This window comes from Humulus lupulus, chromosome X (genome assembly GCF_963169125.1).
Source record: "Humulus lupulus chromosome X, drHumLupu1.1, whole genome shotgun sequence".
NCBI classification, from domain to species: domain Eukaryota; kingdom Viridiplantae; phylum Streptophyta; class Magnoliopsida; order Rosales; family Cannabaceae; genus Humulus; species Humulus lupulus.
Window position 1 is genome coordinate 45564458 of NC_084802.1, and position 13115 is coordinate 45577572.

The window sequence follows — 13115 nt, forward strand, 5'->3', positions numbered from 1 at the left end:
TATTCTTTTTCATCTCTTTTCTTTAGATTCTCACCATTTTACTGTTGGTTTATAGGAGTGTTCTAATCCTGTTCTTGTTCCCAAATATCCCAGATTTTGGTAAGGAAAATAGAATAGATTTTATGTTCTTATATGTTATAATATGTTATGATATGATATGTTTATGTTGTGATATGTATATGTATAGTATGTTTTATAGTTCTTGGGCATATGACTTGTTTAGTTAGCAAGCCCCAAGAATTTCTGGGCATATGACTTGCTTAGATAACAAGCCCCACAAATTTATGGGCATATGACTTGCTTAGCTAACAAGCCCCAAGAAGTATGATGGCCATTGTAGTCTTATATGATATATGTTTTTGATAGCCATATGTTTTATAATGTATGTTATAGTCTTATGATGTATGTGTTAGTAGATTTTTCTTGCTGGGCATTAGGCTCACTCCTTTATTTTTTAGTGTGATGCAGGAAAATGATTATGGAGATAGAAGGATTCTTGGTAGCTTGGCTTGTGTGTTGAGGATGAATGGACTAAGTGGATTGCATGTCGATCGAGGATGACGTTTATTTTAGTCTTTTGAATTATGTTTCTTTTGTAATTCCGTTATGTTTTATGTTTTATTAAACAATGGGTACCCATACCATATTTTATATCTTATTTTGTAATTTGCACAATATTTATTTTGGAGTTTTAATAAAGTTATGATTATTTCTTATGTATGTTTTCTCCAAAAATAGTAGCTATGTCTAGTAGTTTAATGATCCAAGGTCTCAGAAATAGTTGGGTCATTACAACAATCTATCAACCACTCTACTAGAAACAAACAAATGTGTAGCACCAAAATCAATCAATACAGTGTAAGTAGAGCCAGGGTTAGAAATCTGACCTATCACTACCAAGGGACTAGCCTCAACCTCTGATTGGGTCAGTGTAAACACTCGGGATGGCTTCAAACTATCGCCATTTTTCTGTTCCTCTCTCTTCAGTTGTGGGAAATCCCTTTGAAAAATGTCCCACTACCCCATAAAGGAAGCATGCATTAGCATGACATTCTCCCACATGGTGTCTCCTACACCTGGTGCATACTGGATAACTCCTATAGGCCCCATTGCCGCCCTGGCGACCACCCTGAGTACCGCGACCCCTCCTATCAGGACCAGGAGTAATAGAAGTATCAAGGATCTTTCTCTTCTGGTTACTAGGGCCACTGCCCCTACCAAACCTTGTAAATGGAGTTACCCTCCTCCTGGCATCATGTCTCGTGGTGCTCTTACACCAAATCCTATCCTCTGCATCCTCAAAAGTAAGGGCTTTCTCAACTACCTAAGCATATGAATTAACTCCAAGCATTAAGGTAGTCCTAACATCCCGTGCTATCATGGGGTTTAATCCCCGAACAAACCTGTCTCTCCGGAGACCATCAATTGGCACCAAGTCCGAAGCAAACTTGGCCAACCTATCAAACTTCAGGGCATACTCAGTCACAGTCATGTTGCCCTGAACCACTCTGGTGAACTCATCTGCCTTCGCAGCTCGAACTCCTTCATTGTAATATTTCTCGTTGAACAAATCCCGGAACTCATCCCAACTCATTGCTGCGACGTTCTAGGTCTAAGACACAACCTCCCACCAGATATGGGCATCCTCCCGAAACATGTGCATGGCGCAAGCCACCCTCTCATTACCTACCACCCTCATAAAGTCCAGGATGGAGGTGGTCATACTCATCCAATGCTCAGCTTGCAATGGGTCTGGCCCTCCCTCAAAAGTAGGAGGGTGTTGCTTCCTGAACCGCTAATATAATGGTTCCCATCTGCTCGATACTTTTGGCTGCTGCTGTGCAACTTGTACTAGGGCAGCAGGTGGTAGTACTGCCGCAGTGTGCCCTGCTAGAACATGTTGCTGTCTCAACTAATGAAATTCTTCTTCTTGTCTCTGCAGTCTGGCTTGCATTGCAGCAAACATCTACTGCCAGTTCTCAGGAGCTGGCAGAGGGTCCTGACCCTAATTATCATCTCTAGCCCGGATTTAGCACCAAATAGTTTGTTTGATCGCCTTGGAGGCATAACTCTCCAATTAGAATTCAATCAATGACTCGGCTCATCAGGTAATGACACAAATTCCACAATCGCCCCACCGTTCACAATTGATCAAACAAGCAACACTCAGAAGCATCATGCACTACACAAAATACCTATTTTCATAACACACGAATATAATACTAATAAAAAAGTGTTATGCTAGAGTAATATATTGGGCCACTTTATGAAAAAAGGGCCGTAATAATTCCACCATCCCGCCACACTTAGCTTTTTTTTTTCATCCCGCCACACTTAGCTTTTTTTTTTTTCATCTGTGAGACCTGAAACCGAGAGACCCAATTCATTCCCTTCAATTCTTTCTCCTTTTTCCTCATCATTCTCTCTCCTCCCTCTCGGATCTCTTTCTCCCACCAGACCCGTCGAAGCTTCGACCACGCGGGCCCAAGCCCTCACACGGCACCAGAGGCGAACGACGACACCGTATTGGTCTTCTTTCCATCACTTTATTATTATTGTGTGCATTTGGATTGTTCTTCTTTCACCACAGCTTTCAGTTTTGCTCTGCCTTTTAGGGTTTTTGCGTTTCATCACCTCTGTAATTCACCTCCTCTCTTCTTTCTTACCTCGTTGAGATTGCATTTCGCGGCTTTTCATGTTCCGGTGCTTCGTTTGTTTTGTTGGAATTCGTACAGGTATGCCTTTTATTTCATTGTTTTTTCTACAGTTTGAACTTTCAATTCTTTTCCTGTTTGGTTGCCGAGAAAATTGAAGAGAATTATTTGGTGATTGTGTGTGTGAGAATTGTAGAATTAACAACTCATTTGAGCTAAATGAGATTTTGTTTCATGTTTTGAGTCAGTTTATAAATGTGAAATGGAGTTGTATGCATACTGTTACGTTTTTCTCTCTCTCTTTCTCCCCCCTTTCGTTTTGTTTTCTTGGCAACCAAACGGAAAATAGTTGTGGTCTGTCTCTCGACGACTAAAGGGAGCCTCTTGGCCACCACCATCGTAGAGTCTCTTTCATTCTCATCGATGACGTGAAGTTGTGGGTGAACCCATTTTATTTTAGAGTTTTTATTTTTCTCTATTTCCTTCTCACCTCTGTTTGGTTCTTTCTCTTTTTTTTTTATTTATTTTGAAGATCCAGAAGGTCTATAGATTATGGGATTATCATCATTGAAGGAGAGAACTTATACCAAAGATCATTGAAAGAGCTTGTTGAGTCTGTGAACGAGCGGGTTCAAGTTGATGGAATCGTAGAGTTTGTGAAGGAAATGCTCAATGGAGGGAGTCAGAGACATTCTTTCTTCATCATCTCCAACCACCAACTGGATCTCTCTTCTCCCATGGTTGTCCAATTACTTAATGTATTTATTCTACTTATTTATCTCATATTTATTCATTTTGATTTCTAGATTTTTATTGGAGGTTCTGAAACTCATGAAGGCCAAAGTAAGCAATTAGGTCCTCTGAGGCAGTCTTGAGCTGGGTATGACACGCATGAGGCAAGTGTGAAGGATGAGGAAGAGATAGAGCCTATAAAATGCATGAGCTGGGTTACAAAGGTGGGTTTGGGTGTTTTATTTTGTCCTATAATTTCTTTCATGCCTTGTTATTTTCGTTCTGTCTTGGGGTTTTATTGTGATTTCCTTCACATTCATATCAAAATATCTCTATTTCACTCGTTACAGATACTTAGAGCAATACTTCACAAAAAGATATATCCCCAAGGTTCAAGTAGTCCTTCATTGTCTATGAAAAAGTACATTGAGAATAGACACATGCACAGCTCCAATGATCAGGATGACTTAACCGATGAACAGAAAGCAGTCAATGGAAGCAAATGGGTCAAAACTGATTCCGAATGTAATTAAGCTTTTACAACATTATACTATATAGCTATTTTTATGCTTTAATATAATTACATATAACATATAAATATATTTATATATATATTACATTGCCAAGATTATTTCTATATGCTATATATTCTTATTATAGGCCTAATTTAATAAGTTGATCAAATCATTTTCTTAATTGCAGATATTGTTCTAGAGATATAAGCTTAGCTGACTCATCATATGCATCATCGACAGCCTTTGGAGAATACAGGGTAAAAAAATTATTCCTTTCAAATTATTCCAAAGACTTATTTATAATAATTAAAGCCACAAGTTACCTATATCTCTTAATTCTTCTTATGATATATAGATTTAAACGATATATATAGCATTTGTGCAGGTTGTAAATTGAAGTTGAAATCCAAATTTTTGGAGCTAGTGATTGGAGGTCATCCATATGATATAAAAATAATATTTCTTTATGAATATATAGTCTTTAATGACCTGTAGAAATTAAAGTTAAAATGTATATATTGAAAACACACCATATTGGATGAAATAATGACATTGGAGACCATATTTTGAAAATAATAATTTGGAAACTAATATTGTGTTTGGGTTGTTTGTTGGATTCTAAAGAAGCTTTGAGAATCTAGGCCCCAATACATACATGCAGGTATTATTATTTCTCTCTTAACTCTACTTCTATAGATAATTATTTACTCTTCTAACTTCTCTTCTACGTGCTTGGAATGTACTGAGTTGGTTGTGTCCTTTGGCTAAATAAGAATAGTGAGAAGATTCATTTGGTTTCACTTTACATATTTTGCTCAGTTTTTTATTTCTTATGCACTCAAGATGTTTGAAAAAATGCCTAATAGAATGACAAAAAAATGGCTTTATAATTAATAATATTCTAATAGATATGTTTATAAGCTTTATTTAGGCAAGAGTTTAATCTCTCTGTTTTTCTGGGTTTTGTATTCTATATATATATATATATATAAACTCTTCTTTGTCCAAGTAAGCATAGTCTCTCAGTTAGTATTGATTTTGCATTTTGAGACTAATGCATTTGAGTTATACGCTTTCAGTTGCTCATACGGAAAACCTCCTATAATAATAACAAGATTAACTGGAATGGTGCATGAATTGTGTCTCTTCAATGTATGCTTTCAATTGTGCCATTAATGTTTATATATATATATATATATATATATACATACATACATATATATATTATTCATATGTGTATTGCCTAAATGTTAAAAATCAATAGAAAATAGGAAGTTAGAAGTTGTACTCATGACTATGCCTTTTCCTATTGAACTTTCTGTTTTGTGAACTTTGAAGCTTGTTTTAGCCTTTAGTATACCAATAATACATGACTTATTTAAGTGAAGATGAATCATATAATAGTTAAAGTTGGAAGCGAAATGGTACATATATGGTTCTTTTGCCTTTTTTTTTTCTTATAAAAAAAGAGTCAAACATTTCATTAAGGTTTGCTAAGTAGATTAAGAGCATTTTTATTGTGTGTGTCAGTTAAGTAGAGCCATGCTAAACTCTGGCTCTGGCATGAGATTTTTTTTTAATCCCAGTTTTTCTTCTGTTTTGCAGTATGATTTAATTTTAGTTTATCTTTCTTGAGAAAAGTGACTTGTTGAGACTTTATTGTTTGTTGGGACTCGATTAGAGCATAAGCAACAAGAATATAAAATTATCTAATTACTAAATTTAGACTATAGATAAATATATAAAATCATTATGCCTTAATAAATTCACTTTATACATTGCACATCAAAGACCAATAATTAAACTTTAAATTGATATTGTTTGTTAGACTATATTAAGTTTTTTTTTCATTATGTTGTCTTTCATCGTATAGTGATTTCATATTTTATGTGTTTTGTTAGTACATTTTAATGGGACACTTAGCAAATCTAGTTCTCATGCATGTTACAAGTAATAGAAAAGCTTGGTCTTCTAAACAATTCTAAGTTTGAATTGTTAAGGATTTACTAGTACAGTAGTCTTTCGTGATCAATTCCTTTTCAAGACTTAATCATTGGCTATAAATGACTCATAATTTGATAGTAAGGGTTTAGCTACAACAATGTATTCCTTGAGCACTTAAATTTTTTCCAAAATGGATTGATTATCACTTAAAATTTGAGGCTTGCTTAGATTTCATAATTACATGGTAATATTTTTTTAATATATATGTATGCTTGACCGTATTTTTTCTTCAATTTCTTTGAAATAAGGTCGCATGTCAACTTGCATTTATTATGATTATGGAGCATTTATTCCCAACTTGGTCTCTCCTTGTGTAAGAGTTATAAATCTTTTTTATGTAATGAGATAAAAGGGTGCATTATTATATAAATTCATCATGCAAGTTAGTTGGGCAAAGCTTACGTAAAGAAAAAAGAAAAAAGAGAATAAAGGTGGTAGCAATGCATGTTTGCTTTGACAAGAAAATAAATTCAATTCCAGAAAGGGCATTCAACATATGATAGTTTGTTAAGGTGTTGGATAAAAATATTGATTTGTTACAAGCCACCATTTCTCTTTGAAATTTTGGTTTGCCCTGCATCATACAAGATATTGTAACTTATAAATAATTTCTTTTATATAGCTTTTTTTTCCCTTTCAATTGTTGCATGTTAAAATGAATGGCCTGGGCTAAAAGAATGAAAAATAATTACATTTAAATTTATGTAATAATTGCATCCATGCTTTATTTGAGGAGTGTTGTCTCCTATCTTTATTTGAGGAGTCTTGCCTCCCTTTTCTTTAATTGAGGAGTCTTATCTCCATTATAATCTTTATTTAATATTTGTTATCTTTTATCTTGTAGTAGGTCCTTATGCATATATATATAACTGTTGAAGCATATGTATGTTCTTTCCATTTTCTTTTATTTTGTTTGATTGTGTTGTGCCATATGATTCTAGTTCAATAAAGTATCATGTTGCTGCTATTTTGTTATTAGCATTCAGTAAGATTTTAGTTACAAATTTAGTGACTTAATTATCGTTCTTGCTTTTTTTTTTTTTGATGATTTTTGACTAGTTTATTAATGGTCTTGAAGTCTTGAAAACAATTGTTGGTGAAAAAAAAATAATGTTAGTGATAATAGTGATAACGATGTTATTGTTAATGGTCTAGGAGTTATGAAACAAAAGACTACAAAGTCCATGTCTTCTTTTTGTTGGCTTTTGGTATAAATACATGCTTCTACTTCTTATAACACTACACCAATAACCCCTTTTTATAATATAATACATGGGCATGATGGAATTGTGAGGATAAAATATAAGTGTTATTTCTTCTTACCCGAATTTCTTATCTTTTTAACATTACAGTGATATTGAACCCAAGGCACCCGAACTACTGTTGAAGCTGCACACCGCTGCTAATCTGCCGTCGGTCTCCTCTGCCTTGGTTCCAGAGGTAGGTTTTCTTGCCCTATATCTCGTCTTTTGCTTCTTTGAAAAAGTTCCGGGTTAGATTTTGGAATGTTTGTTTGTATTGAGGTTCAAGGTAGTGTAAGGTAACTGTGGTCTATGTTACTCTTTAACTAATGGTCAATGCCCCACAAGTGCATACCACTTATATACTTCCTCTATGTTTAATGACACAGTAATTCCTACTATTTTGTCTCGAAGAGGCTTTCTTGTATAAATATATACATATATATATAGAGAAAGAGAGGTATACTTTTCTTCAATTGGAGAGAAGAGTTGTAGTTATTTTGTAATCAATTAAGGAATCTGTAGAAGTTTTTGCATTGGTAGTTCCTAAAAACTTACTTTCTATGCTATTTTAATTTGATATTCTTATGACTAGCATTAATATGGACAGTAAATTTGGCCTAGAAAATTGTAATGGGTCTATGACAGTGTTAGCAAGTTATGGCTTGTTTGAGGAGTAGTGCTTTTGTGGACCTGAAGCTTGTCTTTTTCCAACCCTTTTACTAAACATAGTCTTTGGGTGATCATGTACTCTCTTTTGAGTTTACTGGTGATGGTAATGTTTCTGTATAGCAATTTCATTTTCAACTTATGAGGTTCATCTCATCTGAGGTTCATGCATATCTATCTAATAATCTATTTGGTTTTAAGGGAAATTAAATTTAAAATTTGTACAACCAAAATAGCTTATAAATGAATGATTGTTTGTCTTTTAGTTTCAAAATCAAATCCTAGGCTGCATAAGAAATGTCTTCCAAGGTTCAGTAAAAGAAGAACATGATTATTGATCAGGTAGAGAGAAAAAGGGAGGAATTATAGATTTGTCTTATTAGAACTTATCAATGAGAAGTGGAAAAGAAACATGAAGAGGGTAGGAAAAGTCAATTTTGGTTGCTATTTGGTAACTAGAAAGTAGTATTTTAGTTTTGAATATTTAATGGAGAGTTAATATGTAGAGTCCAAGAACTTTACTTAGCTAATTATTTAGTAGTATTATAGTATGTATAGTATTATCTTTGTAACTGTGGATTTTTGGTTCAGACCGGGAATTATTTGGACACTCATAGTAGTACTTATAGATTTTCTAAGTTTAACCTATAGTTTAAGAATATTAATGTTAACCTAAGGTTTGATTATATGACTGATATTAAGAATAATATTTATTATACTATAAGGTTTAGATGAGGACCAATAGGATTTTAAGCACATGTTATGAATGGGTGATTAAGGATTAAATATTTTGAGGATTAAATTTAATAAGGAGTAAAGTTTGAATGCTATAGGGTCAGTCAGCAGCTTTGAATATGTTGAGGGCTTAGTCAAGGTTGTTTACTCCATTCAAACTTAGCTAAAAATGTGTAATTTCGTGTTTAATTAATCAGCGTGTGCCGATATATCGCAGCTATAGGGGGCGATATATCGCAGCACGTAGATACGGAAAACACGAGACGATGTACGACAGCCTCGGGCATACTAGCCCAGGCGATATATCGCCTACAGGGGCGATATATCGCCTACAGGGGCGATATATCGCCTCCTTCAGTGTATTTTCAAAAGTTTTTGAATTCTTTTCCTTTCAGCCATTCAAACTCTTGATAAGTCCATCATCTTTATGAACGAGTCTTCAGCCTCTGCTGAACGATTATTCAAATTATTTTCACCTAAAAAGCTATTATTTTTATTCAAGTAAAATCAAGATCCTTTCATTCCTAAACTCTATAAATAAGACCTAGTACCCAGCCATTATTCATCTTTTGCTCTAAGTTCAGAGGCTGCAAGTGCTAAGTGAGTGTGAGAGTGTAAACACCTGGTTTGGGGAAATCATAAGCTTAAACATCATAAGCTTATCAAACACTTTGGGAAGTAAGGTTCTATAGTATTTCGGTTGTGGTGTAGATTGGTCTTACAAGTCTTTGAGGTAAACCAAAATTCTAGTTCATTTGTTTTATGTTATTTTCTTTCTCATAGCCTTCTACTCAGTCTCCTAACCTCATTCTTATTTTGGTTAGGAAATCTAAGTTCTTGAACACATAAGTTTTGGTAAGCATGTTTTTCAATGGTTTAGTCTTCCCATTCCTTTTCATCTCTTTTTCTTCATTAGACTCGCTTTTTCTCATAATGGTTATTAGGAGTGTTCCAAAGTCCCAACGCTGTCCACATATCCCGGTAACTTTGGTAAGGAAAATAGGCTAGAATCAATATGTTATATGTTTATGTTATCTTATGTTTTATGTTATCAAATGTGTTATGATATGTATATGTGTATGTTTGTAGGCTTGGGCATATGACCCATATGACTAACAAGACCCCAAATGGGTTATGGGCATATGACCTACTAAGTTAGTAGGACCCCATTAATCCCATGGGCATATGACTTGTTTAGTCTATGAGACCCCAAGTAATAATGACCATTATAATAAGTGTATGTCATAAGTGTTATGATATGTCTTTATGTTTATTATGAAATTTTATGTTTATGACTATGTGTTAGATTTTCCTTGCTGGGCATTAGGCTCATTCATTTTTGTTTTATGTGCAGGAAAATAGCTTTAGAGGCGGTAAGATTCGTGGACGCTTAGAGAATGTGTATCGATGGTGAATGGAGGCAAGGAGTCGAGAGTTCGATTTCTCGAGGATGTAGTCTTGTTTTACTTTTTTATGGTTTTACATGTATTTTCAGCACTTTCTATGTAACTCTTTTTTACTTTAAGTTATGTTTTGTTTTAAAGACAATGGGTACCCATATTCTACTTATTTTATGAAAGTAACTTTTGTCTTTACAAGTTTCTAATATATTTATGGTATTTTCGCAAATGTAAGCTTTATTAAGGATTTGTATGCATAGTTTCATTAATGGTCTAAAAGTCTAGAGTAGTGGGTCATTACATAATATTATTGGAAAAGTATGCTCTGATTTTGGTGTTTTAGTTTTGAATATTTAATGGAGAGTTACTAAGTTGTAGCAAGAAGTTGAAAATTGGATTATATTGTTTGGAGTAGAAATACATGTGTTTTAGTGTTTTTTTTTTCTTCATGTAAACAGAAAATCATGGATTCCCTGTACTTTTTAGCTTAAGAAATTTGCTTGTCATGTCTCATTTTTTGTTTCTTGTGAACCTTTGTTATTGACACCGAGTTAGATGCATTTTTTACTGACTCAGGTCAAAAGAACACTAGAATTAAGGCATAGTATTTAAGTTTAGACAATGTTACAAAGAACTTGAGAAAGTTCTATGCACAAGCTTACTTGGGACAATCACCAAAACATGCTCCAAAGTATTGGCTTCATTTTCAAGTTTCTGTAGCATCGCTTGGTTGGAATACTTACTGTCTCAAAGGCATATAGTGCAGGTAATTGAGTTCAAACTTGCTAGTCAAATTATATTGAACATATAGTTGATTCTTATGAAGCTCACCATTAAGATACAATATCATACAGTATGCATACAGCATATATCCCTTTGCCAATCAGTGACCTTGATTCTTGGTTGAAGACACCCTCCATATATGTTTTTGATTGCTCTGCGACTAGGGGAATATTGTGAATGCTTTTATTGAGGTAAAGCTAACTCAAAACATATAATGAATTGATATATGTATTGATAATTAAGGTGCTACGTGACATGAATTCATTATCTGTAATTCAGATATTTATATATAAATATATTTGTAAATATAGTGACTTGATTTGATGGTTTGGCAGCTTCATGATTGGGTTGCTTCTAGCTCCTCTGGATCCACAAGGGATTGCATTCTACTTGGAGCTTGTGAAGCACATGAGACTCTTCCACAAAGTGTTGAATTTCCTGCAGATGTGTTTACGTCTTGTCTCACAACACCTATTAAGATGGCTTTGAGATGGTGAGCTTCTTTTCTTGTTCGTCTGTTAGGATCGCCTATCATGTTTATGCATCTTTATTTGAGATCATGCAGTTTTCTGGTTTTGCCTTGTGGTGTTTATTCCATATTGGCTGCTTCCTAGTTATTTTTAGTTTTCTGGTTTTGCCTTGTGGTGTTTATTCCATATGGCTTGTGACGTCATTGGTTTGAATAGATGCTTTGAAATATACACAAGTTAGCTAATCTCTGCCTCTATTTTGGGCAGTGAATGATTTTTCTTATGAGACTAAATTTTTTTTGTTGTATTTTAAGTTGTGGATAACAATTGGTTTTTATTTTTTAAGATAATAATTGGTTTTTGTGTTGTGGATCATTAGATCTGTTTTATTAACATAAAGACGTAATATTTGCTTCTACATTTACTATCATTCTAGTCATAGAAATTTAGTATAGTTTAGTTACTAGTAATTTAGTTGCTGCTGTTGACAATTTGCGGTATCTAAAAGATGGAATACATACTGTAGTCTTGAAAAAACTTTCAAAAAATGGTAAGAGCTATGTGGGTTTTACAGTTTTATTTTTGTATGATACTTCAAGCACTGATCTGTAGACTTATCTCAGTTTTTGGTGGATCCTACTCCATTTTCTAGGATCTTGCAGGCAAAGGACACCAAGTGAATTAGATAGAGAGGTTAAAAACTCGAGGGTGGCATTGACTGACCTGTTTTTGAAGCATAACACTTTCAAAGAAACTGCAAAGCCATCGAGATATTGATGCAAAGAATGGAAGAATGTATTTCACTAATTTTTGTATACATTTCTTGTTTTGTATTTAGTGATAAAAGAATCTGAATTGGGCATAAATTATGTTGTAATATGATTTCTTAAGTCTAGACTAGTAGACTAAATATTGTAATTACATTTGAGTAATTAATAAAAATCTATTTATGTTACCTTATTTGGCTTCAACTTTCATATTTGTTTTCCTAGTTTTGTGTAAGTAAAAAAAGATTATGTTTCTCTAAGCTAATATAACACAAAAAATGTGTTATAGTAAAGTATAGTATAACACAAAAAATGTGTTATACTAAAGTGTAGTATAACACAAAAAAAATGTTATACTAAAGTGTAGTATAACACAAAAAAAGTGTTATATAATCGACTATAAATAACATAATTCAACACTTATCTATATATTAAAATAACACATAAATTGTGTTATCGTTGACAATACAATAACACATCTGTATAACATTGATAAAGTGTTATGTAAAGTATCCTGAACTACGATAACATAGTCGGTCTTAACACATCAGAAAGTGTTATCGTATGTTTTGATAACACATTTTCGGTGTTATTAAAAGCATTTTTTCTTGTAGTGATGCTATTTGACATCTCACATGCATCAGCAATACTACAAGCATACATTCTCATATTCACCTAGCAGTCAAGGGCCATGCCCTATCAGTATAGCTCATGCTCCCTATCCATGCATGCAGATAAGGCATATATATTTCATTTAAACAATTAAACACATAATCATATTGTAACATCCCAAAATTACCTAATAAGGCTTAGGGCCTTGATTAGGGAGTTGGGATGTGAATATATGATATTACGTGTTTAATTGCTATATTAATTATAAATATGTGGATTATGTGATAATACGATTAAATGCGCATATTTAGGGGTATTAAATATGCATGTGGGCCCGCTTCTTATTAGAAGGGTGACTTCGGTAATTTGGCACGTTGCAGGCATAATTGTATATTTATGTGAAAATATGTGTTATATGTGAGAGACCACATTATTAGGTGGGTTTATTTGGGTTACTCGGCATGAGGCGATCCTAGGGAGTAAGTTAGCGGGAAAGTCACAACGGGACCCAATACCCGACTCAAGGCAAGTCA

General features: G+C 33.8%; 2 long non-coding RNA genes across 3 annotated transcripts; both read left to right on the plus strand.

Annotated features, from left to right (window-relative positions):
* The first annotated feature begins 4167 nt into the window (after nt 1-4167).
* LOC133804150 (uncharacterized) lies at nt 4168-10172 on the plus strand. The gene is made up of 3 exons (XR_009878327.1): nt 4168-4562; nt 7258-7345; nt 9905-10172. It is a non-coding gene; the product is annotated as an uncharacterized LOC133804150 (long non-coding RNA).
* Nucleotides 10173-10823: 651 nt separating this feature from the next.
* On the plus strand, nt 10824-12154 carry LOC133804095 (uncharacterized). Of its 2 annotated transcripts, none has more exons than XR_009878304.1 (3): nt 10824-10924; nt 11069-11753; nt 11856-12154. It is a non-coding gene; the product is annotated as an uncharacterized LOC133804095 (long non-coding RNA). The 2 variants fall into 2 exon arrangements; XR_009878303.1 differs by having other exon boundaries at nt 11069-11226.
* The last annotated feature ends 961 nt before the right edge of the window (nt 12155-13115 follow it).